This window comes from Lissotriton vulgaris, chromosome 9 (assembly GCF_964263255.1).
Source record: "Lissotriton vulgaris chromosome 9, aLisVul1.2, whole genome shotgun sequence".
Classification (NCBI taxonomy): Eukaryota; Metazoa; Chordata; class Amphibia; order Caudata; family Salamandridae; genus Lissotriton; species Lissotriton vulgaris.
In genome coordinates, this window is record NC_141697.1 from 541,476,944 (window position 1) to 541,503,567 (window position 26,624).

Here is a 26,624-nt window from a genome sequence, read left to right on the forward strand (position 1 = left end):
GGTGTGAGGCTTTTGAGCGTTTGGGAGCGTTCGGGACGTGAGTGGACGTTGGACAGGAAACTATGCGAATATGAAGCCTCCAACATTCCTGCTTCAGTGAGTGGTTCTTTCCATGGACATCTGACTCTTGGATTCCTCTCAACTTGCCTTCTGATAAAACATTTTGTGAGCAGCAGTTTCCTTCGACAGCTACAAGGTGGCGCTACATTCAGGTGAGAGCACAAGTATGCACAAAATGTTAGGGACTTTTGCCAGATTTATCGGTGGATCTTGCATATTTTTTCAGAGGCTAGATATTGCCTAGAAATGCTTTTTAACATAGAGATGCTGGAGTTACAATGTCTGGTCGGGCCTCAGCCCTTCCATTGTTTGCCCACTGTAACAAATTTATTACCAGCACATGTGTGTTGTGACTCTGCTTTATGAAACTTATCATATATTAGGACAATGTATGTAGCAGAAGGTGCGATTGAGATGTTTGCCCACGTATTTGTTTATTTTTTTATATATGGCTGATTAATCTGTTCGTGAAATTTCCATTTTGTGACATGTTGCATTACAATATATCCTGCTTGCAGAATATATAAGTATTTTCAGTGCGTTGGCCGGGAATCGAACCCGGGTCAACTGCTTGGGAAGCAGCTATGCTCACCACTATACCACCAATGCCCTCTGATGTGTTAGCTCTCGGTTCTAAATATTACGTTGCAGAAATCAATGACTATCTTGCACCAGCTTCAATGGTGCATTTGGTTTAGATACCAACATGAGAAGCAGTAGAACGTTTTTTGCAGAGGGTAAGGAACTGGGGATTGAAACCAAGGACAAAGTTGTGCAGAAGAGAAGAAATGAAAAGCAACAGTACAAATAGTAGAAATGAGCATATATAGGCAGCATGGGAAGCAAAGCAGGGAAGAGAAAGAGAACATTCCATGAAATGCCCAGGAGATAGATAAGAGCAGAACAAAAAGGGAAGAATGAAATTCAAAGCATGCCCAGAAAGTTGTGTGAAGCTCCCACCAGTCATTTATGGTTATAATTGTGTGTCTTTACTTTCAAAGTACAGGGTTGTACCTTTCACGATCACTCTTGTATTACACAGACACGAATAGTTGAGAAGTCTTTTCTCAGATAGCTGGTACAAGCTTGCACTTTTCCTTTCTGGCTATGTGGAAATGACAGCTTGGTCCTTGGAAGGAAAATCAAGCAAAATTAGCAGAGGATGGTTTCGATCCATCGACCTCTGGGTTATGGGCCCAGCACGCTTCCGCTGTGCCACTCTGCTCCTTTGTGAAAGTGTTCTGTTTATGCAGATGAGGAGGCATTCAGAGAAGTGACGTGGGATTGGTCGGGCTCTCACCTCATTTGCCTAAGTATATCGCAAGGCATGCTGGGTGCAGAAAATCTTTATCTTCCCCTCTCACAATCAGTCACAACTGAAAGTCCAGACCCTCTTATTCACTAGCCGTTTCAGGCCTTTAACAAGACAACAGCTCTCCGACGCTCTCTGTCTCTCTCTCTCTCTGTGATCCTAGTGCTTGCATGCTCAGTATTTGGCTTTTCCTGGGAGCCAGAGATCTACCCGGTGAGGGCTTGCCGGTATAAGGCTTTAGAGCGTTTGGGAGCGTTCGGTACATGAGAGGACGTTGGACTGGAAGCTATGCAAATTTGAAGCATCCAAACTTCCTGCTGCAGTCGGAGGCTCTTTCCATGGACATCTGCCTTTTGGATTCCTCTAAACTTGCCCTCTGATGAAACATTTTGTGAGCTGCAGTTACCTCCGACGGCTACAAGGTGGTGCTACATTCAGGTGAGGGCACAAGTATGCACAAAATGTTGGGGACTTTTGCCAGATTTATTGCTGGACCTTGCATATTTTTTTCAGAGGCTAAATATTGCCTAGGAAATGCTTTTTAACATAGAGATGCTGGAGTTAAAATGTCTGGTCGGGCCTCAGCCCTTTCATTGTCTGCCCACTGTAACATATTTTTTTACCAGTACATGTGAGTGGTGACTCTGCTTTATGAAACTTATCATATATTAGGACAATGAATATAGCAGAAGGGGCGATCGAAATGCTTGCCTACATATTTGTTTATTTTTTATATAATGGCTGATTAACCTCTTAATTATATTACCATTTTGTGAAATGTTGCTTTAAAATATATCCTGCTTGCAGAATATATAAGTATTTGTACTGCGTTGGCCGGGAATCGAACCCGGGTCAACTGCTTGGAAGGCAGCTATGCTCACCACTATACCACCAACGCCCTCTGATCTTTGTGCTCTCGGTTCTAAACATTAGGACCCTGAGTTCAATGACTATCATGCACCAGCTTCAATGGTGCATTTGGTTTAGATACCAACATGAAAAGCAATAGAAAGTTTTTGTAGAGGGTAAGGAACTGGGATTGAAACCAAGGACAAAGCTGTGCAGAAGAGAAGAATGGAAAGCAGCAATACAAATAATAGATATGAACACATAGAGGCAGCATGGGAAGCAAAGCAGGGAAGAGAAATAGAGAACATTCCATGAAATGCCCAGGAGATAGATAAGAGCAGAACAAAAAAGGGAAGAATGAAATTCAAAGCCTCCACATAAAAGTGTTTGAAGGTCCCACCAGTCATTCATGCTTATTATTGTGTGCCTTTACTTTCAAAGTACAGTGTGGAGCTTTTGACGATCCCTCTCTTGTATTTCAGCAGACACAGATAGTTGAGAAGTCTTTTCTCACATAGCTGGCACAAGCTTGCGCTTTTCCTTGCTGGTAGCGTGGAAATGACAGCTTGGTCCTTGGAAGTAAAATCAAGCAAAATTAGCAGAGGATGGTTTCGATCCATCGACCTCTGGGTTATGGGCCCAGCACGCTTCCGCTGCGCCACTCTGCTCCGTTGTGAAAGTGTTCTTTTTATGCAGATAAGGAGCATTAGGCAGAGTAGCATGGGATTGGTCTGGCTCTCACCTCATTTGCATAAGTATATCCCAAGGCATGCTGGGTGCAGAAAAACTTCATCTTCCCCTCTCACAATCAGTAATAACTGAAAGTCAGACACTCTTAGGCACTAGCCGTTTCAGGCCTTTATCAAGACAGTAGCTCTTGAACCATCTCTCTCTCGCTCTGTGATCCTAGCACTAGCATGCTCAGGATTTGGCTTTACCTTGGAGCCAGAGATATACCCGGTGAGGGCTTGCCCGGTGTGAGGCTTTTGAGCGTTTGGGAGCGTTCGGGACGTGAGTGGACGTTGGACAGGAAACTATGCGAATATGAAGCCTCCAACATTCCTGCTTCAGTGAGTGGTTCTTTCCATGGACATCTGACTCTTGGATTCCTCTCAACTTGCCTTCTGATAAAACATTTTGTGAGCAGCAGTTTCCTTCGACAGCTACAAGGTGGCGCTACATTCAGGTGAGAGCACAAGTATGCACAAAATGTTAGGGACTTTTGCCAGATTTATCGGTGGATCTTGCATATTTTTTCAGAGGCTAGATATTGCCTAGAAATGCTTTTTAACATAGAGATGCTGGAGTTACAATGTCTGGTCGGGCCTCAGCCCTTCCATTGTTTGCCCACTGTAACAAATTTATTACCAGCACATGTGTGTTGTGACTCTGCTTTATGAAACTTATCATATATTAGGACAATGTATGTAGCAGAAGGTGCGATTGAGATGTTTGCCCACGTATTTGTTTATTTTTTTATATATGGCTGATTAATCTGTTCGTGAAATTTCCATTTTGTGACATGTTGCATTACAATATATCCTGCTTGCAGAATATATAAGTATTTTCAGTGCGTTGGCCGGGAATCGAACCCGGGTCAACTGCTTGGGAAGCAGCTATGCTCACCACTATACCACCAACGCCCTCTGATGTGTTAGCTCTCGGTTCTAAATATTACGTTGCAGAAATCAATGACTATCTTGCACCAGCTTCAATGGTGCATTTGGTTTAGATACCAACATGAGAAGCAGGAGAACGTTTTTTGCAGAGGGTAAGGAACTGGGGATTGAAACCAAGGACAAAGTTGTGCAGAAGAGAAGAAATGAAAAGCAACAGTACAAATAGTAGAAATGAGCATATATAGGCAGCATGGGAAGCAAAGCAGGGAAGAGAAAGAGAACATTCCATGAAATGCCCAGGAGATAGATAAGAGCAGAACAAAAAGGGAAGAATGAAATTCAAAGCATGCCCAGAAAGTTGTGTGAAGCTCCCACCAGTCAGTCATTTATGGTTATAATTGTGTGTCTTTACTTTCAAAGTACAGGGTTGTACCTTTCACGATCACTCTTGTATTACACAGACACGAATAGTTGAGAAGTCTTTTCTCACATAGCTGGCACAAGCTTGCACTTTTCCTTTCTGGCTATGTGGAAATGACAGCTTGGTCCTTGGAAGGAAAATCAAGCAAAATTAGCAGAGGATGGTTTCGATCCATCGACCTCTGGGTTATGGGCCCAGCACGCTTCCGCTGCGCCACTCTGCTCCTTTGTGAAAGTGTTCTCTTTATGCAGATGAGGAGGCATTCAGAGAAGTGACGTGGGATTGGTCGGGCTCTCACCTCATTTGCCTAAGTATATCGCAAGGCATGCTGGGTGCAGAAAATCTTTATCTTCCCCTCTCACAATCAGTCACAACTGAAAGTCCAGACCCTCTTAGGCACTAGCCGTTTCAGGCCTTTAACAAGACAACAGCTCTCCGACGCTCTCTGTCTCTCTCTCTCTCTGTGATCCTAGTGCTTGCATGCTCAGTATTTGGCTTTTCCTGGGAGCCAGAGATCTACCCGGTGAGGGCTTGCCGGTATAAGGCTTTAGAGCGTTTGGGAGCGTTCGGTACATGAGAGGACGTTGGACTGGAAGCTATGCAAATTTGAAGCATCCAAACTTCCTGCTGCAGTCGGAGGCTCTTTCCATGGACATCTGCCTTTTGGATTCCTCTAAACTTGCCCTCTGATGAAACATTTTGTGAGCTGCAGTTACCTCCGACGGCTACAAGGTGGTGCTACATTCAGGTGAGGGCACAAGTATGCACAAAATGTTGGGGACTTTTGCCAGATTTATTGCTGGACCTTGCATATTTTTTTCAGAGGCTAAATATTGCCTAGGAAATGCTTTTTAACATAGAGATGCTGGAGTTAAAATGTCTGGTCGGGCCTCAGCCCTTTCATTGTCTGCCCACTGTAACATATTTTTTTACCAGTACATGTGAGTGGTGACTCTGCTTTATGAAACTTATCATATATTAGGACAATGAATATAGCAGAAGGGGCGATCGAAATGCTTGCCTACATATTTGTTTATTTTTTATATAATGGCTGATTAACCTCTTAATTATATTACCATTTTGTGAAATGTTGCTTTAAAATATATCCTGCTTGCAGAATATATAAGTATTTGTACTGCGTTGGCCGGGAATCGAACCCGGGTCAACTGCTTGGAAGGCAGCTATGCTCACCACTATACCACCAACGCCCTCTGATCTTTGTGCTCTCGGTTCTAAACATTAGGACCCTGAGTTCAATGACTATCATGCACCAGCTTCAATGGTGCATTTGGTTTAGATACCAACATGAAAAGCAATAGAAAGTTTTTGTAGAGGGTAAGGAACTGGGATTGAAACCAAGGACAAAGCTGTGCAGAAGAGAAGAATGGAAAGCAGCAATACAAATAATAGATATGAACACATAGAGGCAGCATGGGAAGCAAAGCAGGGAAGAGAAATAGAGAACATTCCATGAAATGCCCAGGAGATAGATAAGAGCAGAACAAAAAAGGGAAGAATGAAATTCAAAGCCTCCACATAAAAGTGTTTGAAGGTCCCACCAGTCATTCATGCTTATTATTGTGTGCCTTTACTTTCAAAGTACAGTGTGGAGCTTTTGACGATCCCTCTCTTGTATTTCAGCAGACACAGATAGTTGAGAAGTCTTTTCTCACATAGCTGGCACAAGCTTGCGCTTTTCCTTGCTGGTAGCGTGGAAATGACAGCTTGGTCCTTGGAAGTAAAATCAAGCAAAATTAGCAGAGGATGGTTTCGATCCATCGACCTCTGGGTTATGGGCCCAGCACGCTTCCGCTGCGCCACTCTGCTCCGTTGTGAAAGTGTTCTTTTTATGCAGATAAGGAGCATTAGGCAGAGTAGCATGGGATTGGTCTGGCTCTCACCTCATTTGCATAAGTATATCCCAAGGCATGCTGGGTGCAGAAAAACTTCATCTTCCCCTCTCACAATCAGTCATAACTGAAAGTCAGACACTCTTAGGCACTAGCCGTTTCAGGCCTTTATCAAGACAGTAGCTCTTGAACCATCTCTCTCTCGCTCTGTGATCCTAGCACTAGCATGCTCAGGATTTGGCTTTACCTTGGAGCCAGAGATATACCCGGTGAGGGCTTGCCCGGTGTGAGGCTTTTGAGCGTTTGGGAGCGTTCGGGACGTGAGTGGACGTTGGACAGGAAACTATGCGAATATGAAGCCTCCAACATTCCTGCTTCAGTGAGTGGTTCTTTCCATGGACATCTGACTCTTGGATTCCTCTCAACTTGCCTTCTGATAAAACATTTTGTGAGCAGCAGTTTCCTTCGACAGCTACAAGGTGGCGCTACATTCAGGTGAGAGCACAAGTATGCACAAAATGTTAGGGACTTTTGCCAGATTTATCGGTGGATCTTGCATATTTTTTCAGAGGCTAGATATTGCCTAGAAATGCTTTTTAACATAGAGATGCTGGAGTTACAATGTCTGGTCGGGCCTCAGCCCTTCCATTGTTTGCCCACTGTAACAAATTTATTACCAGCACATGTGTGTTGTGACTCTGCTTTATGAAACTTATCATATATTAGGACAATGTATGTAGCAGAAGGTGCGATTGAGATGTTTGCCCACGTATTTGTTTATTTTTTTATATATGGCTGATTAATCTGTTCGTGAAATTTCCATTTTGTGACATGTTGCATTACAATATATCCTGCTTGCAGAATATATAAGTATTTTCAGTGCGTTGGCCGGGAATCGAACCCGGGTCAACTGCTTGGGAAGCAGCTATGCTCACCACTATACCACCAACGCCCTCTGATGTGTTAGCTCTCGGTTCTAAATATTACGTTGCAGAAATCAATGACTATCTTGCACCAGCTTCAATGGTGCATTTGGTTTAGATACCAACATGAGAAGCAGTAGAACGTTTTTTGCAGAGGGTAAGGAACTGGGGATTGAAACCAAGGACAAAGTTGTGCAGAAGAGAAGAAATGAAAAGCAACAGTACAAATAGTAGAAATGAGCATATATAGGCAGCATGGGAAGCAAAGCAGGAAAGAGAAAGAGAACATTCCATGAAATGCCCAGGAGATATATAAGAGCAGAACAAAAAGGGAAGAATGAAATTCAAAGCATGCCCAGAAAGTTGTGTGAAGCTCCCACCAGTCAGTCATTTATGGTTATAATTGTGTGTCTTTACTTTCAAAGTACAGGGTTGTACCTTTCACGATCACTCTTGTATTACACAGACACGAATAGTTGAGAAGTCTTTTCTCACATAGCTGGCACAAGCTTGCACTTTTCCTTTCTGGCTATGTGGAAATGACAGCTTGGTCCTTGGAAGGAAAATCAAGCAAAATTAGCAGAGGATGGTTTCGATCCATCGACCTCTGGGTTATGGGCCCAGCACGCTTCCGCTGCGCCACTCTGCTCCTTTGTGAAAGTGTTCTCTTTATGCAGATGAGGAGGCATTCAGAGAAGTGACGTGGGATTGGTCGGGCTCTCACCTCATTTGCCTAAGTATATCGCAAGGCATGCTGGGTGCAGAAAATCTTTATCTTCCCCTCTCACAATCAGTCACAACTGAAAGTCCAGACCCTCTTAGGCACTAGCCGTTTCAGGCCTTTAACAAGACAACAGCTCTCCGACGCTCTCTGTCTCTCTCTCTCTCTGTGATCCTAGTGCTTGCATGCTCAGTATTTGGCTTTTCCTGGGAGCCAGAGATCTACCCAGTGAGGGCTTGCCGGTATAAGGCTTTAGAGCGTTTGGGAGCGTTCGGTACATGAGAGGACGTTGGACTGGAAGCTATGCAAATTTGAAGCATCCAAACTTCCTGCTGCAGTCGGAGGCTCTTTCCATGGACATCTGCCTTTTGGATTCCTCTAAACTTGCCCTCTGATGAAACATTTTGTGAGCTGCAGTTACCTCCGACGGCTACAAGGTGGTGCTACATTCAGGTGAGGGCACAAGTATGCACAAAATGTTGGGGACTTTTGCCAGATTTATTGCTGGATCTTGCATATTTTTTTCAGAGGCTAAATATTGCCTAGGAAATGCTTTTTAACATAGAGATGCTGGAGTTAAAATGTCTGGTCGGGCCTCAGCCCTTTCATTGTCTGCCCACTGTAACATATTTTTTTACCAGTACATGTGAGTGGTGACTCTGCTTTATGAAACTTATCATATATTAGGACAATGAATATAGCAGAAGGGGCGATCGAAATGCTTGCCTACATATTTGTTTATTTTTTTTATAATGGCTGATTAACCTCTTAATTATATTACCATTTTGTGAAATGTTGCTTTAAAATATATCCTGCTTGCAGAATACATAAGTATTTGTACTGCGTTGGCCGGGAATCGAACCCGGGTCAACTGCTTGGAAGGCAGCTATGCTCACCACTATACCACCAACGCCCTCTGATCTTTGCGCTCTCGGTTCTAAACATTAGGACCCTGAGTTCAATGACTATCATGCACCAGCTTCAATGGTGCATTTGGTTTAGATACCAACATGAAAAGCAATAGAAAGTTTTTGTAGAGGGTAAGGAACTGGGATTGAAACCAAGGACAAAGCTGTGCAGAAGAGAAGAATGGAAAGCAGCAATACAAATAATAGATATGAACACATAGAGGCAGCATGGGAAGCAAAGCAGGGAAGAGAAATAGAGAACATTCCATGAAATGCCCAGGAGATAGATAAGAGCAGAACAAAAAAGGGAAGAATGAAATTCAAAGCCTCCACATAAAAGTGTTTGAAGGTCCCACCAGTCATTCATGCTTATTATTGTGTGCCTTTACTTTCAAAGTACAGTGTGGAGCCTTTGACGATCCCTCTCTTGTATTTCAGCAGACACAGATAGTTGAGAAGTCTTTTCTCACATAGCTGGCACAAGCTTGCGCTTTTCCTTGCTGGTAGCGTGGAAATGACAGCTTGGTCCTTGGAAGTAAAATCAAGCAAAATTAGCAGAGGATGGTTTCGATCCATCGACCTCTGGGTTATGGGCCCAGCACGCTTCTGCTGCGCCACTCTGCTCCGTTGTGAAAGTGTTCTTTTTATGCAGATAAGGAGCATTAGGCAGAGTAGCATGGGATTGGTCTGGCTCTCACCTCATTTGCATAAGTATATCCCAAGGCATGCTGGGTGCAGAAAAACTTCATCTTCCCCTCTCACAATCAGTCATAACTGAAAGTCAGACACTCTTAGGCACTAGCCGTTTCAGGCCTTTATCAAGACAGTAGCTCTTGAACCATCTCTCTCTCGCTCTGTGATCCTAGCACTAGCATGCTCAGGATTTGGCTTTACCTTGGAGCCAGAGATATACCCGGTGAGGGCTTGCCCGGTGTGAGGCTTTTGAGCGTTTGGGAGCGTTGTGGACGTTGGACAGGAAACTATGCGAATATGAAGCCTCCAACATTCCTGCTTCAGTGAGTGGTTCTTTCCATGGACATCTGACTCTTGGATTCCTCTCAACTTGCCTTCTGATAAAACATTTTGTGAGCAGCAGTTTCCTTCGACAGCTACAAGGTGGCGCTACATTCAGGTGAGAGCACAAGTATGCACAAAATGTTAGGGACTTTTGCCAGATTTATCGGTGGATCTTGCATATTTTTTCAGAGGCTAGATATTGCCTAGAAATGCTTTTTAACATAGAGATGCTGGAGTTACAATGTCTGGTCGGGCCTCAGCCCTTCCATTGTTTGCCCACTGTAACAAATTTATTACCAGCACATGTGTGTTGTGACTCTGCTTTATGAAACTTATCATATATTAGGACAATGTATGTAGCAGAAGGTGCGATTGAGATGTTTGCCCACGTATTTGTTTATTTTTTTATATATGGCTGATTAATCTGTTCGTGAAATTTCCATTTTGTGACATGTTGCATTACAATATATCCTGCTTGCAGAATATATAAGTATTTTCAGTGCGTTGGCCGGGAATCGAACCCGGGTCAACTGCTTGGGAAGCAGCTATGCTCACCACTATACCACCAACGCCCTCTGATGTGTTAGCTCTCGGTTCTAAATATTACGTTGCAGAAATCAATGACTATCTTGCACCAGCTTCAATGGTGCATTTGGTTTAGATACCAACATGAGAAGCAGTAGAACGTTTTTTGCAGAGGGTAAGGAACTGGGGATTGAAACCAAGGACAAAGTTGTGCAGAAGAGAAGAAATGAAAAGCAACAGTACAAATAGTAGAAATGAGCATATATAGGCAGCATGGGAAGCAAAGCAGGGAAGAGAAAGAGAACATTCCATGAAATGCCCAGGAGATATATAAGAGCAGAACAAAAAGGGAAGAATGAAATTCAAAGCATGCCCAGAAAGTTGTGTGAAGCTCCCACCAGTCAGTCATTTATGGTTATAATTGTGTGTCTTTACTTTCAAAGTACAGGGTTGTACCTTTCACGATCACTCTTGTATTACACAGACACGAATAGTTGAGAAGTCTTTTCTCACATAGCTGGCACAAGCTTGCACTTTTCCTTTCTGGCTATGTGGAAATGACAGCTTGGTCCTTGGAAGGAAAATCAAGCAAAATTAGCAGAGGATGGTTTCGATCCATCGACCTCTGGGTTATGGGCCCAGCACGCTTCCGCTGCGCCACTCTGCTCCTTTGTGAAAGTGTTCTCTTTATGCAGATGAGGAGGCATTCAGAGAAGTGACGTGGGATTGGTCGGGCTCTCACCTCATTTGCCTAAGTATATCGCAAGGCATGCTGGGTGCAGAAAATCTTTATCTTCCCCTCTCACAATCAGTCACAACTGAAAGTCCAGACCCTCTTAGGCACTAGCCGTTTCAGGCCTTTAACAAGACAACAGCTCTCCGACGCTCTCTGTCTCTCTCTCTCTCTGTGATCCTAGTGCTTGCATGCTCAGTATTTGGCTTTTCCTGGGAGCCAGAGATCTACCCAGTGAGGGCTTGCCGGTATAAGGCTTTAGAGCGTTTGGGAGCGTTCGGTACATGAGAGGACGTTGGACTGGAAGCTATGCAAATTTGAAGCATCCAAACTTCCTGCTGCAGTCGGAGGCTCTTTCCATGGACATCTGCCTTTTGGATTCCTCTAAACTTGCCCTCTGATGAAACATTTTGTGAGCTGCAGTTACCTCCGACGGCTACAAGGTGGTGCTACATTCAGGTGAGGGCACAAGTATGCACAAAATGTTGGGGACTTTTGCCAGATTTATTGCTGGATCTTGCATATTTTTTTCAGAGGCTAAATATTGCCTAGGAAATGCTTTTTAACATAGAGATGCTGGAGTTAAAATGTCTGGTTGGGCCTCAGCCCTTTCATTGTCTGCCCACTGTAACATATTTTTTTACCAGTACATGTGAGTGGTGACTCTGCTTTATGAAACTTATCATATATTAGGACAATGAATATAGCAGAAGGGGCGATCGAAATGCTTGCCTACATATTTGTTTATTTTTTTTATAATGGCTGATTAACCTCTTAATTATATTACCATTTTGTGAAATGTTGCTTTAAAATATATCCTGCTTGCAGAATATATAAGTATTTGTACTGCGTTGGCCGGGAATCGAACCCGGGTCAACTGCTTGGAAGGCAGCTATGCTCACCACTATACCACCAACGCCCTCTGATCTTTGCGCTCTCGGTTCTAAACATTAGGACCCTGAGTTCAATGACTATCATGCACCAGCTTCAATGGTGCATTTGGTTTAGATACCAACATGAAAAGCAATAGAAAGTTTTTGTAGAGGGTAAGGAACTGGGATTGAAACCAAGGACAAAGCTGTGCAGAAGAGAAGAATGGAAAGCAGCAATACAAATAATAGATATGAACACATAGAGGCAGCATGGGAAGCAAAGCAGGGAAGAGAAATAGAGAACATTCCATGAAATGCCCAGGAGATAGATAAGAGCAGAACAAAAAAGGGAAGAATGAAATTCAAAGCCTCCACATAAAAGTGTTTGAAGGTCCCACCAGTCATTCATGCTTATTATTGTGTGCCTTTACTTTCAAAGTACAGTGTGGAGCCTTTGACGATCCCTCTCTTGTATTTCAGCAGACACAGATAGTTGAGAAGTCTTTTCTCACATAGCTGGCACAAGCTTGCGCTTTTCCTTGCTGGTAGCGTGGAAATGACAGCTTGGTCCTTGGAAGTAAAATCAAGCAAAATTAGCAGAGGATGGTTTCGATCCATCGACCTCTGGGTTATGGGCCCAGCACGCTTCCGCTGCGCCACTCTGCTCCGTTGTGAAAGTGTTCTTTTTATGCAGATAAGGAGCATTAGGCAGAGTAGCATGGGATTGGTCTGGCTCTCACCTCATTTGCATAAGTATATCCCAAGGCATGCTGGGTGCAGAAAAACTTCATCTTCCCCTCTCACAATCAGTCATAACTGAAAGTCAGACACTCTTAGGCACTAGCCGTTTCAGGCCTTTATCAAGACAGTAGCTCTTGAACCATCTCTCTCTCGCTCTGTGATCCTAGCACTAGCATGCTCAGGATTTGGCTTTACCTTGGAGCCAGAGATATACCCGGTGAGGGCTTGCCCGGTGTGAGGCTTTTGAGCGTTTGGGAGCGTTGTGGACGTTGGACAGGAAACTATGCGAATATGAAGCCTCCAACATTCCTGCTTCAGTGAGTGGTTCTTTCCATGGACATCTGACTCTTGGATTCCTCTCAACTTGCCTTCTGATAAAACATTTTGTGAGCAGCAGTTTCCTTCGACAGCTACAAGGTGGCGCTACATTCAGGTGAGAGCACAAGTATGCACAAAATGTTAGGGACTTTTGCCAGATTTATCGGTGGATCTTGCATATTTTTTTCAGAGGCTAGATATTGCCTAGAAATGCTTTTTAACATAGAGATGCTGGAGTTACAATGTCTGGTCGGGCCTCAGCCCTTCCATTGTTTGCCCACTGTAACAAATTTATTACCAGCACATGTGTGTTGTGACTCTGCTTTATGAAACTTATCATATATTAGGACAATGTATGTAGCAGAAGGTGCGATTGAGATGTTTGCCCACGTATTTGTTTATTTTTTTATATATGGCTGATTAATCTGTTCGTGAAATTTCCATTTTGTGACATGTTGCATTACAATATATCCTGCTTGCAGAATATATAAGTATTTTCAGTGCGTTGGCCGGGAATCGAACCCGGGTCAACTGCTTGGGAAGCAGCTATGCTCACCACTATACCACCAACGCCCTCTGATGTGTTAGCTCTCGGTTCTAAATATTACTTTGCAGAAATCAATGACTATCTTGCACCAGCTTCAATGGTGCATTTGGTTTAGATACCAACATGAAAAGCAGTAGAACGTTTTTTGCAGAGGGTAAGGAACTGGGGATTGAAACCAAGGACAAAGTTGTGCAGAAGAGAAGAAATGAAAAGCAACAGTACAAATAGTAGAAATGAGCATATATAGGCAGCATGGGAAGCAAAGCAGGGAAGAGAAAGAGAACATTCCATGAAATGCCCAGGAGATAGATAAGAGCAGAACAAAAAGGGAAGAATGAAATTCAAAGCATGCCCAGAAAGTTGTGTGAAGCTCCCACCAGTCATTTATGGTTATAATTGTGTGTCTTTACTTTCAAAGTACAGGGTTGTACCTTTCACGATCACTCTTGTATTACACAGACACGAATAGTTGAGAAGTCTTTTCTCACATAGCTGGTACAAGCTTGCACTTTTCCTTTCTGGCTATGTGGAAATGACAGCTTGGTCCTTGGAAGGAAAATCAAGCAAAATTAGCAGAGGATGGTTTCGATCCATCGACCTCTGGGTTATGGGCCCAGCACGCTTCCGCTGCGCCACTCTGCTCCTTTGTGAAAGTGTTCTGTTTATGCAGATGAGGAGGCATTCAGAGAAGTGACGTGGGATTGGTCGGGCTCTCACCTCATTTGCCTAAGTATATCGCAAGGCATGCTGGGTGCAGAAAATCTTTATCTTCCCCTCTCACAATCAGTCACAACTGAAAGTCCAGACCCTCTTATTCACTAGCCGTTTCAGGCCTTTAACAAGACAACAGCTCTCCGACGCTCTCTGTCTCTCTCTCTCTCTGTGATCCTAGTGCTTGCATGCTCAGTATTTGGCTTTTCCTGGGAGCCAGAGATCTACCCGGTGAGGGCTTGCCGGTATAAGGCTTTAGAGCGTTTGGGAGCGTTCGGTACATGAGAGGACGTTGGACTGGAAGCTATGCAAATTTGAAGCATCCAAACTTCCTGCTGCGGTCGGAGGCTCTTTCCATGGACATCTGCCTTTTGGATTCCTCTAAACTTGCCCTCTGATGAAACATTTTGTGAGCTGCAGTTACCTCCGACGGCTACAAGGTGGTGCTACATTCAGGTGAGGGCACAAGTATGCACAAAATGTTGGGGACTTTTGCCAGATTTATTGCTGGATCTTGCATATTTTTTTCAGAGGCTAAATATTGCCTAGGAAATGCTTTTTAACATAGAGATGCTGGAGTTAAAATGTCTGGTTGGGCCTCAGCCCTTTCATTGTCTGCCCACTGTAACATATTTTTTTACCACTACATGTGAGTGGTGACACTGCTTTATGAAACTTATCATATATTAGGACAATGAATATAGCAGAAGGGGCGATCGAAATGCTTGCCTACATATTTGTTTATTTTTTATATAATGGCTGATTAACCTCTTAATTATATTACCATTTTGTGAAATGTTGCTTTAAAATATATCCTGCTTGCAGAATATATAAGTATTTGTATTGCGTTGGCCGGGAATCGAACCCGGGTCAACTGCTTGGGAAGCAGCTATGCTCACCACTATACCACCAACGCCCTCTGATGTGTTAGCTCTCGGTTCTAAATATTACGTTGCAGAAATCAATGACTATCTTGCACCAGCTTCAATGGTGCATTTGGTTTAGATACCAACATGAGAAGCAGTAGAACGTTTTTTGCAGAGGGTAAGGAACTGGGGATTGAAACCAAGGACAAAGTTGTGCAGAAGAGAAGAAATGAAAAGCAACAGTACAAATAGTAGAAATGAGCATATATAGGCAGCATGGGAAGCAAAGCAGGGAAGAGAAAGAGAACATTCCATGAAATGCCCAGGAGATATATAAGAGCAGAACAAAAAGGGAAGAATGAAATTCAAAGCATGCCCAGAAAGTTGTGTGAAGCTCCCACCAGTCAGTCATTTATGGTTATAATTGTGTGTCTTTACTTTCAAAGTACAGGGTTGTACCTTTCACGATCACTCTTGTATTACACAGACACGAATAGTTGAGAAGTCTTTTCTCACATAGCTGGCACAAGCTTGCACTTTTCCTTTCTGGCTATGTGGAAATGACAGCTTGGTCCTTGGAAGGAAAATCAAGCAAAATTAGCAGAGGATGGTTTCGATCCATCGACCTCTGGGTTATGGGCCCAGCACGCTTCCGCTGCGCCACTCTGCTCCTTTGTGAAAGTGTTCTCTTTATGCAGATGAGGAGGCATTCAGAGAAGTGACGTGGGATTGGTCGGGCTCTCACCTCATTTGCCTAAGTATATCGCAAGGCATGCTGGGTGCAGAAAATCTTTATCTTCCCCTCTCACAATCAGTCACAACTGAAAGTCCAGACCCTCTTAGGCACTAGCCGTTTCAGGCCTTTAACAAGACAACAGCTCTCCGACGCTCTCTGTCTCTCTCTCTCTCTGTGATCCTAGTGCTTGCATGCTCAGTATTTGGCTTTTCCTGGGAGCCAGAGATCTACCCGGTGAGGGCTTGCCGGTATAAGGCTTTAGAGCGTTTGGGAGCGTTCGGTACATGAGAGGACGTTGGACTGGAAGCTATGCAAATTTGAAGCATCCAAACTTCCTGCTGCAGTCGGAGGCTCTTTCCATGGACATCTGCCTTCTGGATTCCTCTAAACTTGCCCTCTGATGAAACATTTTGTGAGCTGCAGTTACCTCCGACGGCTACAAGGTGGTGCTACATTCAGGTGAGGGCACAAGTATGCACAAAATGTTGGGGACTTTTGCCAGATTTATTGCTGGATCTTGCATATTTTTTTCAGAGGCTAAATATTGCCTAGGAAATGCTTTTTAACATAGAGATGCTGGAGTTAAAATGTCTGGTTGGGCCTCAGCCCTTTCATTGTCTGCCCACTGTAACATATTTTTTTACCAGTACATGTGAGTGGTGACTCTGCTTTATGAAACTTATCATATATTAGGACAATGAATATAGCAGAAGGGGCGATCGAAATGCTTGCCTACATATTTGTTTATTTTTTATATAATGGCTGATTAACCTCTTAATTATATTACCATTTTGTGAAATGTTGCTTTAAAATATATCCTGCTTGCAGAATATATAAGTATTTGTACTGCGTTGGCCGGGAATCGAACCCGGGTCAACTGCTTGGAAGGCAGCTATGCTCACCACTATACCACCAACGCCCTCTGATCTTTGCGCTCTCGGTTCTAAACATTAGGACCCTGAGTTCAATGACTATCATGCACCAGCTTCAATGGTGCATTTGGTTTAGATACCAACATGAAAAGCAATAGAAAGTTTTTGTAGAGGGTAAGGAACTGGGATTGAAACCAAGGACAAAGCTGTGCAGAAGAGAAGAATGGAAAGCAGCAATACAAATAATAGATATGAACACATAGAGGCAGCATGGGAAGCAAAGCAGGGAAGAGAAATAGAGAACATTCCATGAAATGCCCAGGAGATAGATAAGAGCAGAACAAAAAAGGGAAGAATGAAATTCAAAGCCTCCACATAAAAGTGTTTGAAGGTCCCACCAGTCATTCATGCTTATTATTGTGTGCCTTTACTTTCAAAGTACAGTGTGGAGCCTTTGACGATCCCTCTCTTGTATTTCAGCAGACACAGATAGTTGAGAAGTCTTTTCTCACATAGCTGGCACAAGCTTGCGCTTTTCCTTGCTGGTAGCGTGGAAATGACAGCTTGGTCCTTGGAAGTAAAATCAAGCAAAATTAGCAGAGGATGGTTTCGATCCATCGACCTCTGGGTTATGGGCCCAGCACGCTTCCGCTGCGCCACTCTGCTCCGTTGTGAAAGTGTTCTTTTTATGCAGATAAGGAGCATTAGGCAGAGTAGCATGGGATTGGTCTGGCTCTCACCTCATTTGCATAAGTATATCCCAAGGCATGCTGGGTGCAGAAAAACTTCATCTTCCCCTCTCACAATCAGTCATAACTGAAAGTCAGACACTCTTAGGCACTAGCCGTTTCAGGCCTTTATCAAGACAGTAGCTCTTGAACCATCTCTCTCTCGCTCTGTGATCCTAGCACTAGCATGCTCAGGATTTGGCTTTACCTTGGAGCCAGAGATATACCCGGTGAGGGCTTGCCCGGTGTGAGGCTTTTGAGCGTTTGGGAGCGTTGTGGACGTTGGACAGGAAACTATGCGAATATGAAGCCTCCAACATTCCTGCTTCAGTGAGTGGTTCTTTCCATGGACATCTGACTCTTGGATTCCTCTCAACTTGCCTTCTGATAAAACATTTTGTGAGCAGCAGTTTCCTTCGACAGCTACAAGGTGGCGCTACATTCAGGTGAGAGCACAAGTATGCACAAAATGTTAGGGACTTTTGCCAGATTTATCGGTGGATCTTGCATATTTTTTCAGAGGCTAGATATTGCCTAGAAATGCTTTTTAACATAGAGATGCTGGAGTTACAATGTCTGGTCGGGCCTCAGCCCTTCCATTGTTTGCCCACTGTAACAAATTTATTACCAGCACATGTGTGTTGTGACTCTGCTTTATGAAACTTATCATATATTAGGACAATGTATGTAGCAGAAGGTGCGATTGAGATGTTTGCCCACGTATTTGTTTATTTTTTTATATATGGCTGATTAATCTGTTCGTGAAATTTCCATTTTGTGACATGTTGCATTACAATATATCCTGCTTGCAGAATATATAAGTATTTTCAGTGCGTTGGCCGGGAATCGAACCCGGGTCAACTGCTTGGGAAGCAGCTATGCTCACCACTATACCACCAACGCCCTCTGATGTGTTAGCTCTCGGTTCTAAATATTACGTTGCAGAAATCAATGACTATCTTGCACCAGCTTCAATGGTGCATTTGGTTTAGATACCAACATGAGAAGCAGTAGAACGTTTTTTGCAGAGGGTAAGGAACTGGGGATTGAAACCAAGGACAAAGTTGTGCAGAAGAGAAGAAATGAAAAGCAACAGTACAAATAGTAGAAATGAGCATATATAGGCAGCATGGGAAGCAAAGCAGGGAAGAGAAAGAGAACATTCCATGAAATGCCCAGGAGATAGATAAGAGCAGAACAAAAAGGGAAGAATGAAATTCAAAGCATGCCCAGAAAGTTGTGTGAAGCTCCCACCAGTCATTTATGGTTATAATTGTGTGTCTTTACTTTCAAAGTACAGGGTTGTACCTTTCACGATCACTCTTGTATTACACAGACACGAATAGTTGAGAAGTCTTTTCTCACATAGCTGGTACAAGCTTGCACTTTTCATTCTGGCTATGTGGAAATGACAGCTTGGTCCTTGGAGGGAAAATCAAGCAAAATTAGCAGAGGATGGTTTCGATCCATCGACCTCTGGGTTATGGGCCCAGCACGCTTCCGCTGCGCCACTCTGCTCCTTTGTGAAAGTGTTCTGTTTATGCAGATGAGGAGGCATTCAGAGAAGTGACGTGGGATTGGTCGGGCTCTCACCTCATTTGCCTAAGTATATCGCAAGGCATGCTGGGTGCAGAAAATCTTTATCTTCCCCTCTCACAATCAGTCACAACTGAAAGTCCAGACCCTCTTATTCACTAGCCGTTTCAGGCCTTTAACAAGACAACAGCTCTCCGACGCTCTCTGTCTCTCTCTCTCTCTGTGATCCTAGTGCTTGCATGCTCAGTATTTGGCTTTACCTGGGAGCCAGAGATCTACCCGGTGAGGGCTTGCCGGTATAAGGCTTTAGAGCGTTTGGGAGCGTTCGGTACATGAGAGGACGTTGGACTGGAAGCTATGCAAATTTGAAGCATCCAAACTTCCTGCTGCGGTCGGAGGCTCTTTCCATGGACATCTGCCTTTTGGATTCCTCTAAACTTGCCCTCTGATGAAACATTTTGTGAGCTGCAGTTACCTCCGACGGCTACAAGGTGGTGCTACATTCAGGTGAGGGCACAAGTATGCACAAAATGTTGGGGACTTTTGCCAGATTTATTGCTGGATCTTGCATATTTTTTTCAGAGGCTAAATATTGCCTAGGAAATGCTTTTTAACATAGAGATGCTGGAGTTAAAATGTCTGGTTGGGCCTCAGCCCTTTCATTGTCTGCCCACTGTAACATATTTTTTTACCACTACATGTGAGTGGTGACACTGCTTTATGAAACTTATCATATATTAGGACAATGAATATAGCAGAAGGGGCGATCGAAATGCTTGCCTACATATTTGTTTATTTTTTATATAATGGCTGATTAACCTCTTAATTATATTACCATTTTGTGAAATGTTGCTTTAAAATATATCCTGCTTGCAGAATATATAAGTATTTGTATTGCGTTGGCCGGGAATCGAACCCGGGTCAACTGCTTGGGAAGCAGCTATGCTCACCACTATACCACCAACGCCCTCTGATGTGTTAGCTCTCGGTTCTAAATATTACGTTGCAGAAATCAATGACTATCTTGCACCAGCTTCAATGGTGCATTTGGTTTAGATACCAACATGAGAAGCAGTAGAACGTTTTTTGCAGAGGGTAAGGAACTGGGGATTGAAACCAAGGACAAAGTTGTGCAGAAGAGAAGAAATGAAAAGCAACAGTACAAATAGTAGAAATGAGCATATATAGGCAGCATGGGAAGCAAAGCAGGGAAGAGAAAGAGAACATTCCATGAAATGCCCAGGAGATATATAAGAGCAGAACAAAAAGGGAAGAATGAAATTCAAAGCATGCCCAGAAAGTTGTGTGAAGCTCCCACCAGTCAGTCATTTATGGTTATAATTGTGTGTCTTTACTTTCAAAGTACAGGGTTGTACCTTTCACGATCACTCTTGTATTACACAGACACGAATAGTTGAGAAGTCTTTTCTCACATAGCTGGCACAAGCTTGCACTTTTCCTTTCTGGCTATGTGGAAATGACAGCTTGGTCCTTGGAAGGAAAATCAAGCAAAATTAGCAGAGGATGGTTTCGATCCATCGACCTCTGGGTTATGGGCCCAGCACGCTTCCGCTGCGCCACTCTGCTCCTTTGTGAAAGTGTTCTCTTTATGCAGATGAGGAGGCATTCAGAGAAGTGACGTGGGATTGGTCGGGCTCTCACCTCATTTGCCTAAGTATATCGCAAGGCATGCTGGGTGCAGAAAATCTTTATCTTCCCCTCTCACAATCAGTCACAACTGAAAGTCCAGACCCTCTTAGGCACTAGCCGTTTCAGGCCTTTAACAAGACAACAGCTCTCCGACGCTCTCTGTCTCTCTCTCTCTCTGTGATCCTAGTGCTTGCATGCTCAGTATTTGGCTTTTCCTGGGAGCCAGAGATCTACCCGGTGAGGGCTTGCCGGTATAAGGCTTTAGAGCGTTTGGGAGCATTCGGTACATGAGAGGACGTTGGACTGGAAGCTATGCAAATTTGAAGCATCCAAACTTCCTGCTGCAGTCGGAGGCTCTTTCCATGGACATCTGCCTTCTGGATTCCTCTAAACTTGCCCTCTGATGAAACATTTTGTGAGCTGCAGTTACCTCCGACGGCTACAAGGTGGTGCTACATTCAGGTGAGGGCACAAGTATGCACAAAATGTTGGGGACTTTTGCCAGATTTATTGCTGGATCTTGCATATTTTTTTCAGAGGCTAAATATTGCCTAGGAAATGCTTTTTAACATAGAGATGCTGGAGTTAAAATGTCTGGTTGGGCCTCAGCCCTTTCATTGTCTGCCCACTGTAACATATTTTTTTACCAGTACATGTGAGTGGTGACTCTGCTTTATGAAACTTATCATATATTAGGACAATGAATATAGCAGAAGGGGCGATCGAAATGCTTGCCTACATATTTGTTTATTTTTTATATAATGGCTGATTAACCTCTTAATTATATTACCATTTTGTGAAATGTTGCTTTAAAATATATCCTGCTTGCAGAATATATAAGTATTTGTACTGCGTTGGCCGGGAATCGAACCCGGGTCAACTGCTTGGAAGGCAGCTATGCTCACCACTATACCACCAACGCCCTCTGATCTTTGCGCTCTCGGTTCTAAACATTAGGACCCTGAGTTCAATGACTATCATGCACCAGCTTCAATGGTGCATTTGGTTTAGATACCAACATGAAAAGCAATAGAAAGTTTTTGTAGAGGGTAAGGAACTGGGATTGAAACCAAGGACAAAGCTGTGCAGAAGAGAAGAATGGAAAGCAGCAATACAAATAATAGATATGAACACATAGAGGCAGCATGGGAAGCAAAGCAGGGAAGAGAAATAGAGAACATTCCATGAAATGCCCAGGAGATAGATAAGAGCAGAACAAAAAAGGGAAGAATGAAATTCAAAGCCTCCACATAAAAGTGTTTGAAGGTCCCACCAGTCATTCATGCTTATTATTGTGTGCCTTTACTTTCAAAGTACAGTGTGGAGCCTTTGACGATCCCTCTCTTGTATTTCAGCAGACACAGATAGTTGAGAAGTCTTTTCTCACATAGCTGGCACAAGCTTGCGCTTTTCCTTGCTGGTAGCGTGGAAATGACAGCTTGGTCCTTGGAAGTAAAATCAAGCAAAATTAGCAGAGGATGGTTTCGATCCATCGACCTCTGGGTTATGGGCCCAGCACGCTTCCGCTGCGCCACTCTGCTCCGTTGTGAAAGTGTTCTTTTTATGCAGATAAGGAGCATTAGGCAGAGTAGCATGGGATTGGTCTGGCTCTCACCTCATTTGCATAAGTATATCCCAAGGCATGCTGGGTGCAGAAAAACTTCATCTTCCCCTCTCACAATCAGTCATAACTGAAAGTCAGACACTCTTAGGCACTAGCCGTTTCAGGCCTTTATCAAGACAGTAGCTCTTGAACCATCTCTCTCTCGCTCTGTGATCCTAGCACTAGCATGCTCAGGATTTGGCTTTACCTTGGAGCCAGAGATATACCCGGTGAGGGCTTGCCCGGTGTGAGGCTTTTGAGCGTTTGGGAGCGTTGTGGACGTTGGACAGGAAACTATGCGAATATGAAGCCTCCAACATTCCTGCTTCAGTGAGTGGTTCTTTCCATGGACATCTGACTCTTGGATTCCTCTCAACTTGCCTTCTGATAAAACATTTTGTGAGCAGCAGTTTCCTTCGACAGCTACAAGGTGGCGCTACATTCAGGTGAGAGCACAAGTATGCACAAAATGTTAGGGACTTTTGCCAGATTTATCGGTGGATCTTGCATATTTTTTCAGAGGCTAGATATTGCCTAGAAATGCTTTTTAACATAGAGATGCTGGAGTTACAATGTCTGGTCGGGCCTCAGCCCTTCCATTGTTTGCCCACTGTAACAAATTTATTACCAGCACATGTGTGTTGTGACTCTGCTTTATGAAACTTATCATATATTAGGACAATGTATGTAGCAGAAGGTGCGATTGAGATGTTTGCCCACGTATTTGTTTATTTTTTTATATATGGCTGATTAATCTGTTCGTGAAATTTCCATTTTGTGACATGTTGCATTACAATATATCCTGCTTGCAGAATATATAAGTATTTTCAGTGCGTTGGCCGGGAATCGAACCCGGGTCAACTGCTTGGGAAGCAGCTATGCTCACCACTATACCACCAACGCCCTCTGATGTGTTAGCTCTCGGTTCTAAATATTACGTTGCAGAAATCAATGACTATCTTGCACCAGCTTCAATGGTGCATTTGGTTTAGATACCAACATGAGAAGCAGTAGAACGTTTTTTGCAGAGGGTAAGGAACTGGGGATTGAAACCAAGGACAAAGTTGTGCAGAAGAGAAGAAATGAAAAGCAACAGTACAAATAGTAGAAATGAGCATATATAGGCAGCATGGGAAGCAAAGCAGGGAAGAGAAAGAGAACATTCCATGAAATGCCCAGGAGATAGATAAGAGCAGAACAAAAAGGGAAGAATGAAATTCAAAGCATGCCCAGAAAGTTGTGTGAAGCTCCCACCAGTCATTTATGGTTATAATTGTGTGTCTTTACTTTCAAAGTACAGGGTTGTACCTTTCACGATCACTCTTGTATTACACAGACACGAATAGTTGAGAAGTCTTTTCTCACATAGCTGGTACAAGCTTGCACTTTTCATTCTGGCTATGTGGAAATGACAGCTTGGTCCTTGGAGGGAAAATCAAGCAAAATTAGCAGAGGATGGTTTCGATCCATCGACCTCTGGGTTATGGGCCCAGCACGCTTCCGCTGCGCCACTCTGCTCCTTTGTGAAAGTGTTCTGTTTATGCAGATGAGGAGGCATTCAGAGAAGTGACGTGGGATTGGTCGGGCTCTCACCTCATTTGCCTAAGTATATCGCAAGGCATGCTGGGTGCAGAAAATCTTTATCTTCCCCTCTCACAATCAGTCACAACTGAAAGTCCAGACCCTCTTATTCACTAGCCGTTTCAGGCCTTTAACAAGACAACAGCTCTCCGACGCTCTCTGTCTCTCTCTCTCTCTGTGATCCTAGTGCTTGCATGCTCAGTATTTGGCTTTACCTGGGAGCCAGAGATCTACCCGGTGAGGGCTTGCCGGTATAAGGCTTTAGAGCGTTTGGGAGCGTTCGGTACATGAGAGGACGTTGGACTGGAAGCTATGCAAATTTGAAGCATCCAAACTTCCTGCTGCAGTCGGAGGCTCTTTCCATGGACATCTGCCTTTTGGATTCCTCTAAACTTGCCCTCTGATGAAACATTTTGTGAGCTGCAGTTACCTCCGACGGCTACAAGGTGGTGCTACATTCAGGTGAGGGCACAAGTATGCACAAAATGTTGGGGACTTTTGCCAGATTTATTGCTGGATCTTGCATATTTTTTTCAGAGGCTAAATATTGCCTAGGAAATGCTTTTTAACATAGAGATGCTGGAGTTAAAATGTCTGGTCGGGCCTCAGCCCTTTCATTGTCTGCCCACTGTAACATATTTTTTTACCAGTACATGTGAGTGGTGACTCTGCTTTATGAAACTTATCATATATTAGGACAATGAATATAGCAGAAGGGGCGATCGAAATGCTTGCCTACATATTTGTTTATTTTTTATATAATGGCTGATTAACCTCTTAATTATATTACCATTTTGTGAAATGTTGCTTTAAAATATATCCTGCTTGCAGAATATATAAGTATTTGTACTGCGTTGGCCGGGAATCGAACCCGGGTCAACTGCTTGGAAGGCAGCTATGCTCACCACTATACCACCAACGCCCTCTGATCTTTGCGCTCTCGGTTCTAAACATTAGGACCCTGAGTTCAATGACTATCATGCACCAGCTTCAATGGTGCATTTGGTTTAGATACCAACATGAAAAGCAATAGAAAGTTTTTGTAGAGGGTAAGGAACTGGGATTGAAACCAAGGACAAAGCTGTGCAGAAGAGAAGAATGGAAAGCAGCAATACAAATAATAGATATGAACACATAGAGGCAGCATGGGAAGCAAAGCAGGGAAGAGAAATAGAGAACATTCCATGAAATGCCCAGGAGATAGATAAGAGCAGAACAAAAAAGGGAAGAATGAAATTCAAAGCCTCCACATAAAAGTGTTTGAAGGTCCCACCAGTCATTCATGCTTATTATTGTGTGCCTTTACTTTCAAAGTACAGTGTGGAGCCTTTGACGATCCCTCTCTTGTATTTCAGCAGACACAGATAGTTGAGAAGTCTTTTCTCACATAGCTGGCACAAGCTTGCGCTTTTCCTTGCTGGTAGCGTGGAAATGACAGCTTGGTCCTTGGAAGTAAAATCAAGCAAAATTAGCAGAGGATGGTTTCGATCCATCGACCTCTGGGTTATGGGCCCAGCACGCTTCCGCTGCGCCACTCTGCTCCGTTGTGAAAGTGTTCTTTTTATGCAGATAAGGAGCATTAGGCAGAGTAGCATGGGATTGGTCTGGCTCTCACCTCATTTGCATAAGTATATCCCAAGGCATGCTGGGTGCAGAAAAACTTCATCTTCCCCTCTCACAATCAGTCATAACTGAAAGTCAGACACTCTTAGGCACTAGCCGTTTCAGGCCTTTATCAAGACAGTAGCTCTTGAACCATCTCTCTCTCGCTCTGTGATCCTAGCACTAGCATGCTCAGGATTTGGCTTTACCTTGGAGCCAGAGATATACCCGGTGAGGGCTTGCCCGGTGTGAGGCTTTTGAGCGTTTGGGAGCGTTCGGGACGTGAGTGGACGTTGGACAGGAAACTATGCGAATATGAAGCCTCCAACATTCCTGCTTCAGTGAGTGGTTCTTTCCATGGACATCTGACTCTTGGATTCCTCTCAACTTGCCTTCTGATAAAACATTTTGTGAGCAGCAGTTTCCTTCGACAGCTACAAGGTGGCGCTACATTCAGGTGAGAGCACAAGTATGCACAAAATGTTAGGGACTTTTGCCAGATTTATCGGTGGATCTTGCATATTTTTTCAGAGGCTAGATATTGCCTAGAAATGCTTTTTAACATAGAGATGCTGGAGTTACAATGTCTGGTCGGGCCTCAGCCCTTCCATTGTTTGCCCACTGTAACAAATTTATTACCAGCACATGTGTGTTGTGACTCTGCTTTATGAAACTTATCATATATTAGGACAATGTATGTAGCAGAAGGTGCGATTGAGATGTTTGCCCACGTATTTGTTTATTTTTTTATATATGGCTGATTAATCTGTTCGTGAAATTTCCATTTTGTGACATGTTGCATTACAATATATCCTGCTTGCAGAATATATAAGTATTTTCAGTGCGTTGGCCGGGAATCGAACCCGGGTCAACTGCTTGGGAAGCAGCTATGCTCACCACTATACCACCAACACCCTCTGATGTGTTAGCTCTCGGTTCTAAATATTACGTTGCAGAAATCAATGACTATCTTGCACCAGCTTCAATGGTGCATTTGGTTTAGATACCAACATGAGAAGCAGTAGAACGTTTTTTGCAGAGGGTAAGGAACTGGGGATTGAAACCAAGGACAAAGTTGTGCAGAAGAGAAGAAATGAAAAGCAACAGTACAAATAGTAGAAATGAGCATATATAGGCAGCATGGGAAGCAAAGCAGGGAAGAGAAAGAGAACATTCCATGAAATGCCCAGGAGATAGATAAGAGCAGAACAAAAAGGGAAGAATGAAATTCAAAGCATGCCCAGAAAGTTGTGTGAAGCTCCCACCAGTCATTTATGGTTATAATTGTGTGTCTTTACTTTCAAAGTACAGGGTTGTACCTTT

At 43.5% G+C, this 26,624-nt stretch overlaps 15 non-coding genes across 15 annotated transcripts; all 15 read right to left on the bottom strand.

Annotated features, from left to right (window-relative positions):
* Positions 1 to 2,198: 2,198 nt before the first annotated feature.
* Positions 2,199 to 2,270, bottom strand: TRNAG-UCC (transfer RNA glycine (anticodon UCC)). Its single transcript has one exon. It is a non-coding gene; the product is annotated as a tRNA-Gly (tRNA).
* A 1,522-nt stretch (positions 2,271 to 3,792) lies between these two features.
* TRNAG-CCC (transfer RNA glycine (anticodon CCC)) lies at positions 3,793 to 3,864 on the bottom strand. The gene has a single exon. It is a non-coding gene; the product is annotated as a tRNA-Gly (tRNA).
* Positions 3,865 to 5,397: 1,533 nt separating this feature from the next.
* TRNAG-UCC (transfer RNA glycine (anticodon UCC)) lies at positions 5,398 to 5,469 on the bottom strand. Its single transcript has one exon. It is a non-coding gene; the product is annotated as a tRNA-Gly (tRNA).
* Positions 5,470 to 6,991: 1,522 nt separating this feature from the next.
* TRNAG-CCC (transfer RNA glycine (anticodon CCC)) lies at positions 6,992 to 7,063 on the bottom strand. The gene has a single exon. It is a non-coding gene; the product is annotated as a tRNA-Gly (tRNA).
* Positions 7,064 to 8,596: 1,533 nt separating this feature from the next.
* TRNAG-UCC (transfer RNA glycine (anticodon UCC)) lies at positions 8,597 to 8,668 on the bottom strand. The gene has a single exon. It is a non-coding gene; the product is annotated as a tRNA-Gly (tRNA).
* A 1,512-nt stretch (positions 8,669 to 10,180) lies between these two features.
* Positions 10,181 to 10,252, bottom strand: TRNAG-CCC (transfer RNA glycine (anticodon CCC)). The gene has a single exon. It is a non-coding gene; the product is annotated as a tRNA-Gly (tRNA).
* Positions 10,253 to 11,785: 1,533 nt separating this feature from the next.
* TRNAG-UCC (transfer RNA glycine (anticodon UCC)) lies at positions 11,786 to 11,857 on the bottom strand. Its single transcript has one exon. It is a non-coding gene; the product is annotated as a tRNA-Gly (tRNA).
* Positions 11,858 to 13,370: 1,513 nt separating this feature from the next.
* Positions 13,371 to 13,442, bottom strand: TRNAG-CCC (transfer RNA glycine (anticodon CCC)). Its single transcript has one exon. It is a non-coding gene; the product is annotated as a tRNA-Gly (tRNA).
* A 1,529-nt stretch (positions 13,443 to 14,971) lies between these two features.
* On the bottom strand, positions 14,972 to 15,043 carry TRNAG-CCC (transfer RNA glycine (anticodon CCC)). The gene has a single exon. It is a non-coding gene; the product is annotated as a tRNA-Gly (tRNA).
* Positions 15,044 to 16,576: 1,533 nt separating this feature from the next.
* TRNAG-UCC (transfer RNA glycine (anticodon UCC)) lies at positions 16,577 to 16,648 on the bottom strand. Its single transcript has one exon. It is a non-coding gene; the product is annotated as a tRNA-Gly (tRNA).
* Positions 16,649 to 18,160: 1,512 nt separating this feature from the next.
* TRNAG-CCC (transfer RNA glycine (anticodon CCC)) lies at positions 18,161 to 18,232 on the bottom strand. Its single transcript has one exon. It is a non-coding gene; the product is annotated as a tRNA-Gly (tRNA).
* A 1,528-nt stretch (positions 18,233 to 19,760) lies between these two features.
* On the bottom strand, positions 19,761 to 19,832 carry TRNAG-CCC (transfer RNA glycine (anticodon CCC)). Its single transcript has one exon. It is a non-coding gene; the product is annotated as a tRNA-Gly (tRNA).
* Positions 19,833 to 21,365: 1,533 nt separating this feature from the next.
* Positions 21,366 to 21,437, bottom strand: TRNAG-UCC (transfer RNA glycine (anticodon UCC)). Its single transcript has one exon. It is a non-coding gene; the product is annotated as a tRNA-Gly (tRNA).
* A 1,512-nt stretch (positions 21,438 to 22,949) lies between these two features.
* Positions 22,950 to 23,021, bottom strand: TRNAG-CCC (transfer RNA glycine (anticodon CCC)). Its single transcript has one exon. It is a non-coding gene; the product is annotated as a tRNA-Gly (tRNA).
* A 1,528-nt stretch (positions 23,022 to 24,549) lies between these two features.
* On the bottom strand, positions 24,550 to 24,621 carry TRNAG-UCC (transfer RNA glycine (anticodon UCC)). Its single transcript has one exon. It is a non-coding gene; the product is annotated as a tRNA-Gly (tRNA).
* Between the last annotated feature and the right edge of the window lie 2,003 nt (positions 24,622 to 26,624).